Here is an 18,978-nt window from a genome sequence, read left to right on the forward strand (position 1 = left end):
CTGAACATACCTGATTTTATTTCTTATCTCTCCATATGACCACCATTTATATTTCTCAGAAAAAATTGTTGTTTCTTGTCTGATGGCTGCTGTAACAAATTACCACAAACTGGGTGACTTAAAACAAGAGATATTTTTTTCTCTCACAGTTCTGGGGGCCAGAAATCTGAAATCAAGCTGTCAACAGGGCTCTGCTCCCTCCAAAGGCTTTGAGGGAAAATCAGTTCCTTGTCTCTTCCACCTGCTGGTGGCTCCAGGAGTTCCTTGGCTTGCAGCCTCATGGCTCCAATCTCATTGCCTCCCCCTCTTAGGTCTCAAAACCCTCTCTGCCTCATATCTATAGGAATGCATGTGATTGCATTTAGGGCCCATGCAGATATTTTGTGCATGAGCCCTAAATCCTGTATTTAATCACATCTTCTGCCATATAAGACAACCCCAGGTTCTGAGGGTTAGGGTGTGGACATGTCTTTATGGGGAGTCTCTATGCAACCTACTACATGCGTCTTTTTAGAGCACGTGGCATCCTGTGAGTCATAGCTTTATTGGAGGTTTGTTATGTGTCAGCCTAGTAGCATTTTACTTATGTAATAAAAATATGACTATACCCTTTGAGCAGCCTTTTCTCTTGCACCCAGCCCACTCTGAGAACAGACTCAGCACTTCTTCTGGCATTCCCTGGAAAAGCAAGTCCAACTTCAAAAACATTGGCTAGTAATGTAAATGTTATGAAGTTTTCTTTGGGAAATGTACCTTGCACACAACAGAGCAAACTTTAAGCAACCTTCTTAATTAGATATCTCTGTTCATCTCTCATTTCAAAATCTCATTCTTCATCCATACAGACTCTAGATCTTGTCTTCATCTCTCCCTTTGCCTACACTGATTCCCAAGTCCCCTTATTGTAATGGGACATTTTGTTACAGTACCCCTCAGTAAAACAGAATTATTAAAGCTATAAGCGTTAATTCATTTCTTTAGACTTAAATTCCTTCATTTATTATAATCATCAACAACAACCCTAGGAGGTAAGATTTTATAGAGATACAATAATAACTTACCTAATGTCATATAGTAGTAAGTAGTAGTACTAGATTCAAATCCAGATTTTCTGTTGCCAAAGTCTATGATTTTAACCATTATTAAAATAATGGTTAATTTTCACATCGTATTGAGATATCTATTCTGTGCTTGGCTTCTAGACAAATGTTTCCAAAAAGAAGTCTCTCACTCCGGATCCCCTAGAAGAACTAATGAACCAGAACCTCTGGGAACTGGGCCAGGTCCTACATTTTTAACAACCTCTCAGGCAGTTCTTATGCAGTCACTTAAAGAATAAAGCCTGTGGTTGATCTCTCTTTGTGGTTATTTATCTTGTCATCAGTAGCTTGCATAGTGCCAAGTTCAGGGCAAATATAAAAGTAAGTATGTTGAGTTAAACTAAATTGACTTAGGGTTCTTCCTAACGCTCATCAGTGAAGACTGCTTTCAGTATCTGAGGTGGAAATGAACCTCCAAGTGAAGGTTAAGTGCATTAGCTGTACAATTTTGAACGAATCAAGACAGAAAACTTACAGGTTATGAGGTACTTGGAAATCTTGAAATGTATTGTGCTCGTATGGTATTAAATCTAAGTGAAACTTCAGTTAATCTCAGAGTTTGGACCTCTGTGCTAGTTGCATTTTTGAATAACCTTCACTCCAAAAGAGGCTATATCCAAAGGGCACTCACTCTCTTTTCCCTTATCTTTTCTCATTAGCAAATTACCGTCAGGGAGGTAGGTCTGCAGAAGAATTCTGCTCACATGGTCTGGATAAGGAAACAATATTTTTCAATAAATTACTCCCTTCACAGGAGAAAATTAAGCACTAAATTGACAGTGTGAGGCCTCCTAAATTGTGGACTATAGGTCATAATTCAAGAAATAACACATTTCATTAAGAAAGAGCCTGATGAAACAGCTGAGTGAAGCATCACAGGTTCACATTCTTCCCACCTCCACATTCCTTCCTCCACCAACCTGAAAACCAGATCTAATTATATTTCCTCCTTTGGGGTTCAGAAAGAGTATGGGCAGACCATCACACCTTCCCATACGGTAATATACCAGTAACGTACATGGATGTCATATTTTCATTGAATTTGACAATGAAATTTTCATTGAGTTTGAACCCTTGAATTTCTTTTTTTTTGACCCTTTAAAAAATATTTTATTTTTTAAGAGCAGTTTTAGGTTTACAACAAAATTAAGAGGAAGCTATGGAGATTTCCCAAAGACCTCCTGACCCCACGCATTCGTAGCCTTCCCCATGATCAATATCACTCATGAGAAAGTAAAATTTTTTTACCAAGAATGAACCTCCACTGACACATCACAATCACCCAAAGTCCATAGTTTACCTTAGAGTTCACTCTTAGTGTTGTACATTCTACGGGTTTGGACAATAGTATAATGATATATATCTATCATTATAGTATCATACAGAGTAATTTCACTGCCCTAACGATCTTCTGTGCTCTACCTATTCATCTCTCTCCCTGCTATGCCCTTACAACCACTGATCTTTTTTACTGTCTCCATGGTTTTGCCTTTTCCAGAGTGTCACGTGGTCGGAATCATAGTATATAGGCTTTCCAGATTGGCTTATTTAGTAATATGCATTCAAGTTTCTTTCATGTCTTTTCATGAGCTTAATAGCTCTTTTTTTTTTTTTTTTTTTTTTTTGCGGTACGCGGGCCTCTCACTGCTGCAACCTCTCCCGTTGCGGAGCACAGGCTCCGGACGCGCAGGCTCAGCGGCCATGGCTCACGGGCCCAGCCGCTCTGCGGCATGTGGGATCTTCCCGGACCGGGGCATGAACCCGTGTCCCCTGCATCAGCAGGCAGACTCGCAACCACTGCGCCACAAAGGAAGCCCTCATTTCTTTTTAATGCTGAATAATATTCTATTGTCTGGATGTACCATAGTTTATTTATTCATTTACCTACTGAAGGACATCTTGGTTGCTTCCAAATTTTGGCAATTATGAATAAAGCTGCTATAAAAAAAACCTGCATATCAGGTTTTTGTGTGGACATAAATTTTCAATTCCTTTGGGTAAATACCAAGGAGCGAGATTGTCAGATCGTGTGATAAGAGTATAGTTTTGTAAGAAACCACCAAACTGTCTTCCAAAGTGGCTGTACCACTTTGCATTCCCACCAGTAATGCTACCAGAGTTCCTATTGCTCCACATCCTCACCAGCCTTCGTTGTCAGTGTTCAGGATTTTGGCCATTCTAACAGGTGTGTAATGGTATCCCGTTGTTGTTTTAATTTGCATTTCCCTGATGACCTGCTGTGGAGCAACTTTTCACACGCTTATTTACCATCTGTGTATCTTCTTTGGTGAGATGTCTTAAGATTTTTGTCCCATTTTTTAATCAAGCTGTTTGTTTTTTTTACTGTTGAGTTTTAACAGTTCTTTGTATATTTTGGGTAATAGTCCTTCACCAGATGTGTCTTTTGCAAATATTTTCTCCCAGTCTGTGACTTCTCATTCTCTTGACATTGTCTTTCACAGAACAGAAGTCTTTAATTTTAGTGAAGTCCAGCTTGTTAATTATTTCTTTCATGAGTTGTCTTTGGTGTTGTATCTAAAAAGGCATCACCACACCCAGCATCATGTAGGTTTCCTCCTTTGTTATCTTCTAGGAGTTTTATAGTTTTGCATTTTACATTCAGGTCTGTGATCCATTTTGAGCTAACTTTTGTGATGTGTAAGGTCTGAGTCTAGGTTCATTTTTTCACGTGTGGATGTCCAGTTGTTCCAGCTCCATCTGTTGAAACACTATCTTTGTCCCATTGTATTGCCTTTGCTCTTTTATCAAAGATCAGTTGACTGAATTTATGGGGGTCTATTTCTGGGCTATTCGACCATGGTTTTTATGAAAGAAACAGAATTACAGTCTTTTTTTTCTTTTTCTTTATTTTTTTTTTTTTTTTTTTTTTGCGGTACGTGGGCCTCTCACTGTTGTGGCCTCTCCCGCCACGGAGCACAGGTTCCAGACGCGCAGGCTCCGCGGCCATGGCTCACAGGCCCAGCCGCTCCAAGGTACGTGGGATCCTCCTGAACCGGGGCACGATCCCGTGTCCCCTGCATCGGCAGGCGGACTCCCAACCACTGCACCACCAGGGAAGCTCGAGAATTACAGTCTTAACTGCTCAGCCTCCTGTAGCTTCCATTGTCCATTGCCTTGGACAGTTGCTGAACAGAGTCAAACCTGAAAGTGGGTACCAATTCACTTTTGATGTCTGCAAGATTCTGTAAAACACATCATTCCAGTTAAGTTTAACGGAAGCCTGGTTAGCTTCTTCAGCGTCTAATTAGGCACAAGAGAATCAAAGGGCAACAACCAGTCATTGTTTAGGGGGAAGAAAAGGGAAAAAGAATTGTTGCTGCTGCTTTTTGAACTTGCAAAACTTCTATCTTTAGTTCACTCAAGACTGGTGGGCCCAGCTGTGGGTGCCTAATACTACGGGCTTTTGGTCCAACTCAGAGAATGAGTTTAGTTGCAGACTGAAATTAGGAATACTGTGCTGAGCCCCCAGGTTGCCAGTTCAGTGCCTCTTCTCCCTGTGCGCTCTGCATCCCCCTGCTACATTCATGGACTGCCTTTGCTGACTCGCCTGCTTCTCGTGCTAGACTGTGGGGAGCTCTTTGTTGCTGAGTCTTTCTTTTTCTCTGTAGCCCCATGACTAGCATTGCGACTAGTACATAATACGCAATTCAGGTTTTTAAAAGTTGAATACTTTCTTTCAACCTCTAAACAACTTCTAGTGCCTTTCACTGACGTTAGGAGCTGTGAATATAGAAAAATATAGTACCATCTGTAGTGGAGGAAGCCTATCTTGGTGGTTAAGAGCATGACCTCCAGTGCCATACTGCCTGGGTTCATACCTAAATCTGCCTCCTATTAATCATGTCACCTTGAGCAAGTTCCTTGAGTGCTCTGTGCCTCAGTTTCTCACCTGTAAAATGGGGATAACAGCAGTATCCATCTCATAGAGTTGTTGTGAGAATTAAATGAGTTTATATATATATATATATATATATATATATATATATGTGTGTGTGTAAAGTGCTTGGAACAATGCCTGGCACATTAATAAGTGTTATCTGTTATTATCATGATTATTATGATTATTATTCAAATAAATTGGTGGAGAGCAAACCCTTGAATTTCTAAGATGTTTTTTAGGTGCTTTCAAATGAAAGACAACATTCCCAGGTTTTAAAGTCTTTGTTTTTTTTTTTTTTAAAAAAAAAGATTTGTTTACTCAAAACTTAAAATGTTTCCCCTGTCTTCTAACATTTATTGTTTAGTAGAGGAAACTGGAACAATCCAATTGCCTCTCTCATGCAAAGAAAGCATTTTTCCTCATAGATTTTTGCCCATTTTAATTAGATTATAAAGGAATTTTCCTTTAATACATTTTTTCTATAATAAATCTATGCGGAGATTTCTTTTGGATTTTTTTCTAGGGAAGCTCTGAGCATTTCTCATCCATATACTCACATCCTTACTTAAGGGATTCTTTCTTCAGCTATGTCTTTAATTATTATTCAAATTATTCTAATTTCTTAATTGAAAAACATCTAAAGTTCTTATATTGCATTTTTATTCTGTCTGTCATATTTATCAACTTCTGCTTTACAGTTTTTTTAAAAAGCTATCCATCTATCTATTTATATGTGCATATATATGTATATAACTGGAAGAGGTTAGACATTCAGTAGTTCCTTTTCTGCTCTGTACTGTGCATGTTAATGCTTCTGTTATATTATTTATTCCTTTGCATTATTTCTTTATTTTACCCATTTCATCTTATTCTCTTCTTGTTTTAATGTCACACTGTTTTCTCCTAATGGTCTACTCTTCTTTGATATAGGTCAGGGACTTGTCAGAATGAGTATGTCTACTGCTTTTCTAAAATCATTCAGTTTTCTTGATGAAGGTGCCAAGAAAATTCAATAGGAAAGAGTCCTTTCAGCAGATAATGCTAGGACAATTGAATATCCACATGCAAAAAATGACACAACTCCTATGTCTCACTATACACAAAAATGAACTTAATGGATCACAGACCTCACTTAAATGTAAAAACTAATATTATGAAACTCTTAGAAGAGAGCATAGGGGAAAACCTTTGTGATTCTTGGATGTGACAGAAACATACAAGGGGTAAAAGAAAAATTGATAAATTGGACTTAAAACCAAAAACTTCTACATTTCAAAAGATACCATCAAGAAAGTCAATAAGCAATTCATAGAATGAGAGAAAATATTTGCAAATCATATATATAATAAGAGATTTATATCCAGAATAGATAAAGAACTCTTACAAATCAATACTAAAAAAATAGATAATCTAATTAAAATGGGCAAAGGATCAGAATAGATATTTCTCCAAAGAAAGTGCACAAATGGCCAATAAACACATAAAAAAAATCATTAGCGATCAGGGAAATGCAAACAAAATGACAATGAGGTGTCATTTCTCGTCCACTAGAATGGCCACAACAAAAAAGTAAGATAATAACAAGTATTGGAAGATGTGGAGAAATTGGAATCTTCATACACTGCTAGTGGGAATGTAAAATGGTGCAGCTGCTTTGGAAACAGTTTGGCAGTTCCTCAAAAAGTTAAGCATTGCGTTAACATATAATCCAAGAATTCCACTCCTAGATATCTACCTAAGAGAAATGAAAAGTAAAAATGTCCACATAAAGACTTGTGCATGAACATTCGTAACAGCATTATTCACAATAGCCAAAAAATGTAAGCAACTCAAATGTTCATCAACTGGTAAATGTGTAAACAAAATACAATGGAATACTCTTCAGTAGTAACAGGCAATAAAAAGAACAAAGATGGGCTTCCCTGGTGGCGCAGTGGTTGGGAGTCCGCCTGCCGATGCAAGGGACACGGGTTCGTGCCCCAGTCTGGGAAGATCCCACGTGCCGCGGAGTGGCTGGACCCGTGAGCCATGGCCGCTGAGCCTGTGCGTCCGGAGCCTGTGCTCCGCAACGGGAGAGGCTGCAGCAGTGAGAGGCCCGCGTACCGAAAAAAAAAAAAAAAAAAAAAAAAAGAACAAAGATGTGCTGATACATGATACAACATGCTTGCCCAGGGCTGGGGGCAGAGGAATGGCCTTGGGAAATGACTGTATATGGGCATGTGATTTTTTTAATAATGATGGAAATATTCTAAAATTAGATTGTAGTGAAGGTTGTATATGTAAACGTAAAACATTTATTCATTCAATTATTTCAATCAATTAATTTTATGACATATAAATTGTATGTTAACAAAACTATTAAAATCACCCAATTCTTTTGTATATAATAAATAATTTTCAGTGATCCACTTTTTTATAATATATTTTTAAAAATTAACTCATGTATTTATTTATTTTTGGTTCGTTGGGTTTTTGTTGCTCTGCGCGGGCTTTCTCTACTTGTGGTGAGCCAGGGCTACTCTTCGTTGCAGTGTGCGGGCTTCTCATTGCGGTGGCTTCTCTTATTGTGGAGCACGGGCTCTAGGCACGTGGGCTCCAGTAGTTGTGGCTCACGGCTGTAGAGTGCAGGCTCAGTAGTTGTGGCTCACGGGCTTAGTTGCCCCACGGCATATGGGATCTTCGCAGACCAGGGCTTGAACCCATGTCCCCTGCACTGTCAGGCGGATTCTTAACCACTGCGCTACCAGGGAAGTCCCAGTGATCCACTTTTGTTGAGTTTAATGGTTTTTTTTTAAATTTCTTGAAGTCCCTCTCATAGATACTATGTTGATTTTTTTACCTTCATCTTCAAACAAGGAGAGTTCTACTCAACAGACAATGGTAAGACTTGCTATTCACTCTGTATCTAGTTAAGGGCTAGTCAAATTTTCTTCTCAATTTATGCCTAGATGTCAGGTTGATATATACAACTTCTAGTAAAACATTTAAAAGAAGATGTGTAGCGAACATGCTGTTGCCCTGCTCAGAACTTCTTTCTTGGGTGGGGATATCCATCCCAGCTACTGTGAGTTTTGGATGCTAAGCACTCACAACTGCAGCCTTTGGAGAACAGCCCTCACTTAAGTGGAGTTGCCATACCTGGGAGGTTACACCTACTCACACACACCCCCCAACCAGGCATGGCCAGTGGTCACTTTGTACTCAAATATTCTTGCTCAGGTCTTCCAGCTGACACCATGTGAAGCAGAGATGAGCCTTCCCCACAGAGCTCTGCCTAAATTGCAGAGTGATTGTCACTTTAAACCACTAAGTGTTGGAGTGGTTTCTTATGCATCTATAGATAACTGGAATAGGATCTTAAATGGGGGAAGGGATAGGAAGTAAATGATGACTTTCACTTAGAGCTCTGTAAAAACAGGAGAAGCCAATCATGACTTTTTTAAGTTAGAAGTTTATATTTTATTAACTTGGTAACGTTCATTTACTATCCAGCATTCTTTGGGCTTTAGGTCATGGAAATCTATTCAAACTATATTAGGAGAATATGGGAATTACTGGTTCTTGTAATTAATAGTTTTGTTGAATGACCAAACTATCCATTAGACATGAAGGAAATGGCCTCAAGAACAATGAGAACTAGGGAACTGAATGGTGTTGGGACTCCCTCTTATTTCTTCTTTTCTCTCTGCTTCTACTTTCTTCTCACCCACTGTTTCTAGTTTCATACACATGGCTTGGAGCATAACTTCTTGACCCTCATAGACTGTGGTCTCTGACTCCCACCACATAAGAGAGACTGGTTCTCTTTGTTCTAGTTTGAAAAATCCTGCAAAAAGACTTTGAGTGGCTGACTTTGGTCATATGCTCTTTCCTGGAATGATCATTTATGGCAGGTGGTAGAGGGCTAGGCCATCATGTCTATATGTATGTGTCAATCAATCAATCAATCACCTATTAATCAATTATCCATGCCTACACTCTCTAGATGGGGGAATCTCATGCCTCTAACCATCATTTGCATGTTGTTGGTTCCCGAACTTTCCTAGACCTGACCCGATCCCAACTCCAAAATCTTATATCCAAATGTCTATTTACCATTTTCACTTGCGTGTCTAATAGTGACTTAGTCATGACAGGCGAGGTAGCAGTCAACCCCCAAATTTCAGTGGATTAACATAACAAATGTTTATTTCCTCATACAAAGTCTGCTGTGTGTCTGGGCAATTCTCCAGGGCAAATGTTCTTCATGTGACAACTCAATAATCCAGAATGATGGAGCCTCCACCATCCTGCAGCTGCACCACTTGAAACATGCAGCCTCCTTGAGCAGTGAGACAGGAGAACAGAATGCTTCGCTTGGGGTGTGATACTATCATTTCAGTTTACAGCTGTTGACCCAGACCAAATAGGCTGCCAGATATTTCTCCAGCAAAAATGGGTTTATTCGGGATTAGCAGAGAATTGCAAATTCAAGGTCTGCAACCACAGAGAGCCATGCGCAAGTTCCCGGATACACAGCAAGGGAAGGAGGACGCTTTTATATAGAGGAAAAGGAAGTTGGGAGGGCTACAGTAAACAGAGTTTGACCTTTCATTGGCTAAATCCTTGCTAGAAAAGGAGAGAGGTCTTTCTTCTTCCTGTTGGGCTCTGCTATCATCACAGGGCATGAGAGTCTCAACTCTAATTGAGGTTTCTGTTTATTAATTTTTTACACAACCTATTAGAACTGATAATATAGCCCCAGGTAGGTGTAAGGTGGTGGGGAAGTAAAATGCTGCATTGTGTCCAGGAGAGGAGAATAAGACATGAGTAAGAACTATAAGTCTCTTTCACAAAGAGGCACCTCCTTAGTGTTTTCTATTCCTACCACCTGCCCCCCCTTCATCTTTGTTGTATTGGTTATCACAATAAATGACATTTATTCAGTTTCTCAAGCTAAAAATTTTGGGGTCATCCTCAGCTTCCTCAAAGCCCACGTCAAATCCATCTGTATAAATGTTCAGTCCTGTCAGTTGGCTCTACGTTAAAGATATATTCATAAGAGACAGAGTTTGCTGAAATGTTCCATATTAAAGGAGCCTAAAGAGACATGACAACTAGAGGTAATACTGGATCCTGTACTGGAAGGGAACAGTGCTATAACGGACATTACTAAGTCAACTTACAAGATTGGAATACAAATGGTAAATTAGATAAAATTAGATACTGTGTCAATGTTAAATTTACTGAAGTTGAATTTGTGAAATGCACATGGAGGAATTTAGAAGTAAAGGACCATGATATATGATGAATATAACTTATTCTCAAATAGTTCAGAAGAACTATTTGAATGAGGCCTGGGAGAAAGAGAGAGAGACTGAGGGAGACACAGAGAGAGAGAGAGAGAGAGAGAAATGATAAAGCACATGGGATATAATATTAGCAACAGGTGAACCTGGTAATGGGTATATCTGTAGGTTTCTGTATCTCCAAAATCTAACCACACCTTACCACACAGTACAAAAACAAGCTACCTCAAAGCCACCGTCCTCATTACCCTAATTCTACTCTTGCTCATTCCACAGTCTACTCACCACACAGCAGCCTGAGTAAGCCTTTGACTTTTCAAAGTCAAAGTCATTCAAAGTTAAAGAAGGTCATGTCACTATGCTGGTCAATGCAATGGCTTCCCACTGCATGTATAATAATATCTAAAGACCTCGATGGCCCAATGTCTTGCCCTTTAGTTACCTTTTTGATGTTACCTTCTACATTCACCCTCTTCTTCCCTCTCTTTGCTTCAGTCATCCTGCCTCCTTGCTATTGTTGAATATTCTAAGCAAGTTCCTGCCTCAGAATCACCACTCCAAATTTATATTCGTTAATACTCAGGTTGTTTTGTAGTACAGTTGATATAAAAATCTTCGATGTTATTTAAAAGAAACTTTCAGTATTTTTTATTTTGCCATAAGATTTTTAAAATAAAGCAAATAAAAAATATAAGCAAATGAAAACTAGGTCACAGCTAGCAGCCAAAACAATATAGTGGCAATAAATCTGAAGATATAAACAATAAAAAATAACCATTTTCATATTAGAATCTTCTTTCATTTAAGCTGCCAAAAATTTTAATACTATTATAAAAATTCATTTTACTTCATCTTTTTAGCACTGATATTTAAAAAGTTCTTTTGGGAAAGGACCATATTTTTAATACTTCCTCGCAATGAAAAAGGCCTATCCATGTATTCAATCTTATGTTATTGTATTTTATTGAAGTTATTTATTGGAAGAATAAACGATTCCTCAAAGGAAACAAATTATGTATTATGAATAGTAAAATAATCATATCTGAATGTTTCCACTGAATGTGTATTAATTTAATAAAATTGCCCATGTAAGCAGGCCTTTATCAGCCTGCCACTATGAACTCAGGGGAAGGAAAACTACATTTAAGGAATAAAATGCATAATCAGAGTTTAATTTTGTGCAGGATTTAAGTGCATTCAAATTAGAAACCAAAAATGGCATATCGAAAAGCAGAAGGGCAAAATCTTTTAGCGTTCTGTGTGAGAACACTGAGGATTAGAGAAAAATCTCAAATCACAAATGAAAATTGCAGGAGGATGGGGAGGGATAGAGTTAGGGGATGGAGGTGATTAGGAGGTCACAGATAGAGATTTCCCTGGAACACACTCTATTCTAAGCTGTGTTGAATGACACTCTGTTCTAAGCTGTTTGAATGACACCTTCCTTTATCATGTCTAGCATGGAAAGACTTTTTTTTTTTTTTTAGATACATGAAGTTACAGCTCCATTTCCCAAAGATACTAGATTCTTTGAATTGCTTTGTTTTAGATGTACCACAGTGGAACAGCTGAGCATTTTTAGGGCAGTGGTTCTGTGCAACTACATGTTATGTAAGCTCATGAACTCATCTCAATTAATTAAAAGTTAAATATAATAAAAATAGGTGAGGGATATACATTTCATTTTAAGAAATGTGATTAATTGCCCAAACAACATTATAACACCAAAAAATAAAATATAATTTATTATTATATTATTAGTCTTTATTTATTATTTTATTTATTTATTTATTTATTATTTAGTCTTTATTTATTATATTATTAGTCTTTCTTTCTGCCTCTCTATAAAACCACATTTTTGTTTTTTCAGTATTCTCTTATCATTTTTGCCCACGTATAAAACTTTTATCTAGTTGTAGTTATGGACTCAGATTTTAATTTTTTAAATATAAGCATTTGTGTACTTGGTTTCTTGGCATTCTAAAATATCATTTCAGTCAGTGCATAATATTTCATCAAGAGAATGCACAATAATTAACCCTTTCATCGTTTGTGAATATTTAAAAGGCATGTGTACCCTTAATTTTTTTGTAGTGTAATGATTTTTAATTTAATTTAATTTTATTTTATTGGCCGCGCCACACGGCATGTGGGATCTTAGTTCCCTGACCAGGGATCGAACCTGCACCCCCTGCAGTGGAAGCGCAGCGTCCTAACCACTGGACCACCAGGGAATTCCCAGTGTGGAGATTTTTTTAAAAACATTAATCTGTGCAGTTTGAATTAATTGCAATTTTCAGTTTGGTGAATAAAGAGTTGGTTAAAGCAAGGTTAGGGATTCTACAGAGGGCTGTTGACACAAAGGGGGAAAAATCAATTGGATATTATATTTTTTTCATAGCGAAATACAAAATATTCAATTATTTTAAAAATTCAGAACAAGAAAAATAAACATCACTTAATAATTAAGACAAATACTCCAAAGTATACTTTGGTTACTTAAAACCTTTGAACATTGAGGTGAAATGAATAAAGGGAGGCAGACAAGAGTGAAGTGGAGATGGGTGCACAGTAATCTCTACTTGTTTTTCCTGTCTCTTCTTAGCTGGAAGATTGTATCCATCACCCATAGAATTCAACCAATATAACTGCTTGGTACATTTCTGCCTTTTGGGAAGAGAGAATGGGAAGGTCCTAAGTCAAGTCAGCTGCTGTCACTTTAACTTTGCAGCCTCCTTCTTGCCCCTGATGTGTTGTCTGGTTCCCCTGTGCATGAGTCTCAGCCTTGTGTCCTAAGACAGGTATGCTAGCTCTTATGGGGCTGGGCTTCTTCCTGGTTTTTTGTTGATTCAGTTCTACCCATAAGAGTAGATTTCTATTATTAGCTTCAGGATCTTTTGGATGATGGGTAGATCTCTGGATCTTTTGTTATTGTATTCTGTACATGTACTGGAGTTCCCACCTACTGTTGAATTTTCCAGTACTATGACTGACATTAACCTTTCCTGACCATTTCGGGCTGCTCAGATCTAGCAGCTCACCTGCCTTTTCTGTGGATGGATATTTATTGAGTCTTCAGATGTGGGTCATCTCAGTCTAGTCCATCTCACTGCCCACCAAAACCTAGGGACAGCTCAACAAAGCTCAGTATAGAGTGGTGCTTAAAACCATGTTAATTATCTGTTTTAAACATTTAAAAACTATTCAACAGGCAAACTTTTGGAACCCCTTTTAACAATAATTTGCATAATTAACCATATTGTTAAGCAGAAAGTCAGCTGCAAAAGCTCTAGTACTGAACAGGATAGCTTAATAACTCATTTAAAATGATATGCAAAAGGTTATCATCCAAGTCAAGGGAAGAGTCAAGGGAAGATGAGAGTAAGTCACGTATGAGAAAAGGACACAGGATTTAAAATCTGAAGGACTCCCTCCTTGTTCACTATGACAGTGGGCTAGATAATTAACAACCACGAGCCTCAGTTTCCTCATCAGCAAATTGGTGATAATAGCCATTTGAAGGGCTGAGGGAGGATTAAGCTAAATAATGTAATGGGCTTTTTGATAGTTTATTGCATATAAGTAATATTTTTCCTATGTACAAGCCCTGTGAAAAGGTCCTAAGCATACCTGGGGCACATTCTGAACTTGGCAGGCTGTGACCTAGGGAGCCATTCATTTATGCACTAGGTATTTTTCAGCTTTTCAAAAATATACTCCCCATAGTCAAGTGGCTCACCATCTGGTGAACCTGGGTTGGGGGAAAATCCTTATAAATTGGACTAGAAGGCAAATATGAACCATCCCCCTGAATGATGTAACTTGTAAATGCTTAGTGTATTGTTTTGGATCAGATGACAAATTAGATTCAAAAAGTTGATATTATCTATATGGTTTTATTTGCTCTGGGCATTAAAGCATGCAGAGATATAAAAAGGAAGGAAAGAAGAAAGATCCAAGCTAACAGGTATTGATTGCTCTGATTGTGGAGGGAAAAAGGACTGCTGGAAGGAGGAATTTTCTGCACTTAATTTGGAAGTCTAAAAGGCCAAAGAGATACCTCTCTCTGTGTCTTTATTCACTCAGCAAACATTTCTGAATCCCTGTTCTCTGCTCTGTCTTCTGTTAGGTTCCATGAATTCAGAAGCATAGTCTCAGCCCTCCTGTGTCTGACTGAGAGGCACATAGGGAAATCATCACAATACAAGGTGTCAATCAAGGTATGTACAAAGACTGTGGAAGCACAGAAAGAAAACAGTCAATTTTATTTACCAGGGTCATGAAGGCACTTTGGGTTTTAAAAAATGATCTAGATGTCACCAGAAATCTAAGAATTTTCCAGACAGATGAGACTTAAGTAAAAACATGGGATGTGAAGAAATTATGTGACATATGTAGGAACAGTGTAAGATATGGGAGGGGGAGGAGGAGAGGATTAGAGTCAGAGATATAATTTGAAGTAGTCTAAGTGAGTGGTCAGCAAACTATGGCCCGTGGGCTAGCCCACCAATTGTTTTAGTAAATAAAGCTTTATTGGAACACAGCCACACTCACTAGTTTAGTATCATTTTCAGCTGCTTTCAAGCTATTACAATAGAATGAGTAGATGTGAATGGAACATATAGTCTGCATGCCAAAGTATTTACTATATGGCCCGTAACAGGAAATGTTTGCTGAATCCTGGTTTAGTTAATAAATGGTAAAGACTAAACTAAGGAAATAGCATGCAATAGAGAGAAAAAGGAAGATTTGTGAAGCATTTTAGAGAGAAAGATTTTTTCCCCAAAGAATATATTTATTTTTATTGCTCTTTTTGCTTTTTATTACTACATATCCCTATAAAAGTAATAGATATTTATTGTAAACAATTTAAATAATGCAGTGTGTAAAAAATAGTAGAAAAATTCAAAGAATAGCAAACAGTAAAAAGAAAGTGAATATCCTTAGGGGCAACAATTGCTGACAGTTTGAGTTACATTTTTTTCCAAGGCTGTTTCATGCATATATATTTATTCATATTCGTTTGTTTGCTTTTGTAAGTGGGGTCATTTTATACAGACTATTCTATAATCTGCTTTTATCACTTAACAGTATACCACAGAGCCCTTTCCATGTCATGATATATACGTCTATCTCATGCCCACTAACAGTCTTATATTTTAAACATTCTTTCGTAGAAAAGTACAATTTAATTAATTCATTCTGAAGATATTTATTGAGAAATGTAGTGTGTGTCTATGCAATTGCCTTCCTAGTGCTCCCGTCCATGGATCTTCTGAAAACTACTCCCTTGTCTCCAGTTGTATACCATGACAGCTGTCATATTAGTAGCTGTTAATCCAGTTTCTTGGCCTCCATTCTTTGGTTCAAGTGCGTGCATTTAACACAAATCAGCTATGGCAGAAATAGCTAATTGTCACTAAGATTTGGGTTTCCATTTTCACAATGTAGTTGGAGAAACTGAAGCACAGGTCAAATAATGTCCAGATACTAGAATGTGTTTTGCAGAGAATGCCAGCTCTCCACCAAAAGCTGTTCTCCCTTTCTTACTGGGTATATAAATAGACTATATTTCCTAGACTCTTTTGGTTATATGTGGTCGAAGAAACTAAATGAAATGTGAGTGAAAGGAATGCACTCCATTATATTAGATATGTCTTGCTGTGTAACAAATTATAGCCTAAAAGAATAAACATTTCATAAGGGAAAACATGCATAAGGCAAAACACTCTGCCACGTGAACACTGCTCCCACTGGTGGCTTATTAGCACCAAGACCTGGCCCTACCCAACAGCCTAGAGGTGCCAGTGCTGGGGTGTCTCAGGCCAGACAACTAACTGGGGGGCGGGGGTTGGGGGACATAGCCCCACCCATCAGCAGACTGGCTGCCTAAAGACTAAAGAGCCCACAGCCACCTCTGGACACGCCCCTAGACACAGCCCTGCCCACCAGAGGGCCAAGACCCAGCTCCACCCACCAGTGGGCAGGCACTGGCCCCTCACACCAGGAAGCCTCCACAAGCCTCCAGACCAGCCTCACCACCAGAGGGCAGATACCAGATGCAGGCCAGACCCTACCCTGGGGCCAGCAGGGCCCTGGCCCTGCCCACTAGACCAATGCAACCTTCGGGACACTCCCGACCCTATAACCAAATGTGTCAGGAACCGACCCCTTCCCAGTAACGGTCTGAAATGAGCTCTGGGATCCCTCGGCCCTGCAGCTAGACTCCAGGAACCAGCTCTGCTGCCAGTAGTCCAGCACTAACCCCAGGATCTGTCTTCACCCGCCAGTGAATAGGCAACAGCCTCAGAGTCTTCAGGACTCTGATTCTGTTCACCAGTGAGCCAGCGACAGCCACCTTGTGACCAGGCCCCAGTAAACAGCAGCCAGCAGCATCTGTACAAGGCGGGGCCTGGCAACCAACCAGACTGGGGGCCAACCAAGCCTACCAGACTGCCCACCTTTTGGTGAAGGTGTTTAGAAAATAGAATTTTCATACATTGTTCCCGGGTATATAAAAATGGTACAGGGGCTTTCCTGGTGGCACAGTGGTTGAGAATCTGCCTGCCAATGCAGGGGACATGGGTTCGAGCCCTGGTCTGGGAAGATCCCACATGCCGCGTAGCAACTAGGACCGTGAGCCACAACTACTGAGCCTGCGCATCTGGAGCCTGTGCTCCGCAACAAGAGAGGCCGCGATAGCGAGAGGCCTGCACGCCGCGATGAAGAGTGGCCCCCGCTTGCCACAACTAGAGAAAGCCCTCGCACAGAAACGAAGACCCAACATAGCCAAAAATAAATAAAATAAAAATAAATACATAAGAAGACCCCAAGATCACTATAAAAAAACCCAAAATGGTACAACCACTTTTAACGACAGCTTGCCAGTTCTGAAGAAAGTAAATATACACTTTCTGTATGATCCAATAATTTCATTTCTAGGAATTTACCAAAAGAAATTAAAACAGGTTTCCACACAAAGACATGTACACAAGTGTTCATAGCAATATTATTCGCAATAGCTAAAACTTGGATACTGCTCAAATGCCTATCAAAAGGTGAATGAATAAATAAATTATGGAATATCTCACAGTAGAATACTCCTCAGCAATACACTTGGAATTACACTTGGTGATGTGTGCTTCTGCAGCAGGGGTAAACATAGAAGACAGTAGGGTAGAAGACAATTCAAAACAAAACAAAACAAAAAATAACAACAAAACCTTTTGAAAGCAGCTTATGCCAAAGAAGGTTGTTAGCAGTCACAGGAGAATGATTACTTCAGTGGAGAGTGCAAGGGGAGGGCCATGTAACTGAGGCTGGGACATGCTGTCTAGCATATTTTCACACAAAACGATGTGTGACACTGAGATTTGCTTGCTCATTTGCAAGCATCTGATCTACTGTCATATGTCAGTTGAATATTATCTGTGTTATTGGCTTTCCTTTTATTTTAGTAATAATCTCATGTTTCTATATTGTGTCCATTGAACTTAGATGTGAGGAATTGGTGAGGAATTGAGACTTTAGTTTTTCAAGGAAGGGCTTTAAAAGACTGATGCCCTTTATAAGTAATTTGAGTCTCCCATGGTGGAAGTGAATTGGAAATAAATAATTTTCTGTCACATTCTACTATTTACCTGAACTATAGGATTTTAAGCAAATGATCAAATATCTCTGCCTTTTGAAGTTGTGAGTATCTAATTAACCACTATTAGTCAGGTTTCAACTGTTCTGATCTTTAAATCTCAAAAATAAAACTCCATTCTGAATGGGGTATGCTAGGGTCAAATACCAGAAAACCTTCTTTGGATATAATATGTTCCCACTCAGGTAATATAAAGTCAAATGCAGACTTCAGCTTATGTGCTGTAGTTTCCTTACCTTGAGTTGGAGAATGCTGTTTATAAAATAAACTCCTTTATAGAGTGGTACATATGACATTTTTTGGCTCCTTCCTGTCAAACCAATCAGACACTTTTCTTGTAAATACAAAAGATAAAAGCTCCAGGCAGCTTAGACTTGCCTCATATTGGCCACATTCAATGATTTTGCTATTAACTTTCTACAAAGTTAGGAAATAAAGACAAGAAATTGGCTTAATAATAGTCTCCTGTAGTATTCCTTGTACTTCTTTGTCAGTATTTGTGCTTGACTTTTGACCACCTGCCTTGTTGCTGGCTTTCTAACCGTCTGTGTTCCTAGACTTATTGGTTAGTATAGTCTAATATAAATCTCTTGGTCTCAGGTATCTCTTTCTCTGAAAAAAACCGTAAGTCATGGTCATAATTCTAATTCAGAGACCTCTGTTTGTTTCAGGTTATGAGGAAAACAGAGCAGAGAAAGAAAAATTATGGGCAAACATTTCAAAAATATATACTATTAGTCACAGAGAGTATTTGGAGAGGTCGCGTGTAATTCTGTATAAACTATCAGCACTAAAGGAGAGCAAAGAAAGTAATGTCCTGCTAAGTTTAGATCCATTGACCTCTTCCTGACAGGAAATTCAAAGGCAATTCCAGGAGCTTTCAGCAGAAGTTTATCTAACTGTGTATGTGGATAAAACTTATATGCTGAATTCAGATAATAGCACTTCTCATCAAGTAAATTTAAAGAAAAACGTGCTGAACATCTACCATAAGAAAGGACCTGTAGAGGTAAAAATAATATATATAAGATTTCTGTCTCA

General features: G+C 38.7%; 1 protein-coding gene and 1 non-coding gene across 2 annotated transcripts in view; one reads left to right on the forward strand and one right to left on the reverse strand.

Moving 5' to 3' along the window:
* Window positions 1-18,978, forward strand: part of GRIK2 (glutamate ionotropic receptor kainate type subunit 2) — a 1,042,171-nt gene that overhangs the window by 14,462 nt on the left and 1,008,731 nt on the right. Inside the window, exon 3 of the mRNA XM_073789463.1 lies at window positions 14,419-14,509. The gene's annotated coding sequence lies outside the window, so the exon portion shown is untranslated. The remainder of the gene's footprint in view (window positions 1-14,418; window positions 14,510-18,978) is intronic.
* On the reverse strand, window positions 12,451-12,523 carry TRNAG-UCC (transfer RNA glycine (anticodon UCC)). Its single transcript has one exon. It is a non-coding gene; the product is annotated as a tRNA-Gly (tRNA).

This window comes from Tursiops truncatus, chromosome 12 (assembly GCF_011762595.2).
Source record: "Tursiops truncatus isolate mTurTru1 chromosome 12, mTurTru1.mat.Y, whole genome shotgun sequence".
Lineage (NCBI taxonomy): Eukaryota > Metazoa > Chordata > Mammalia > Artiodactyla > Delphinidae > Tursiops > Tursiops truncatus.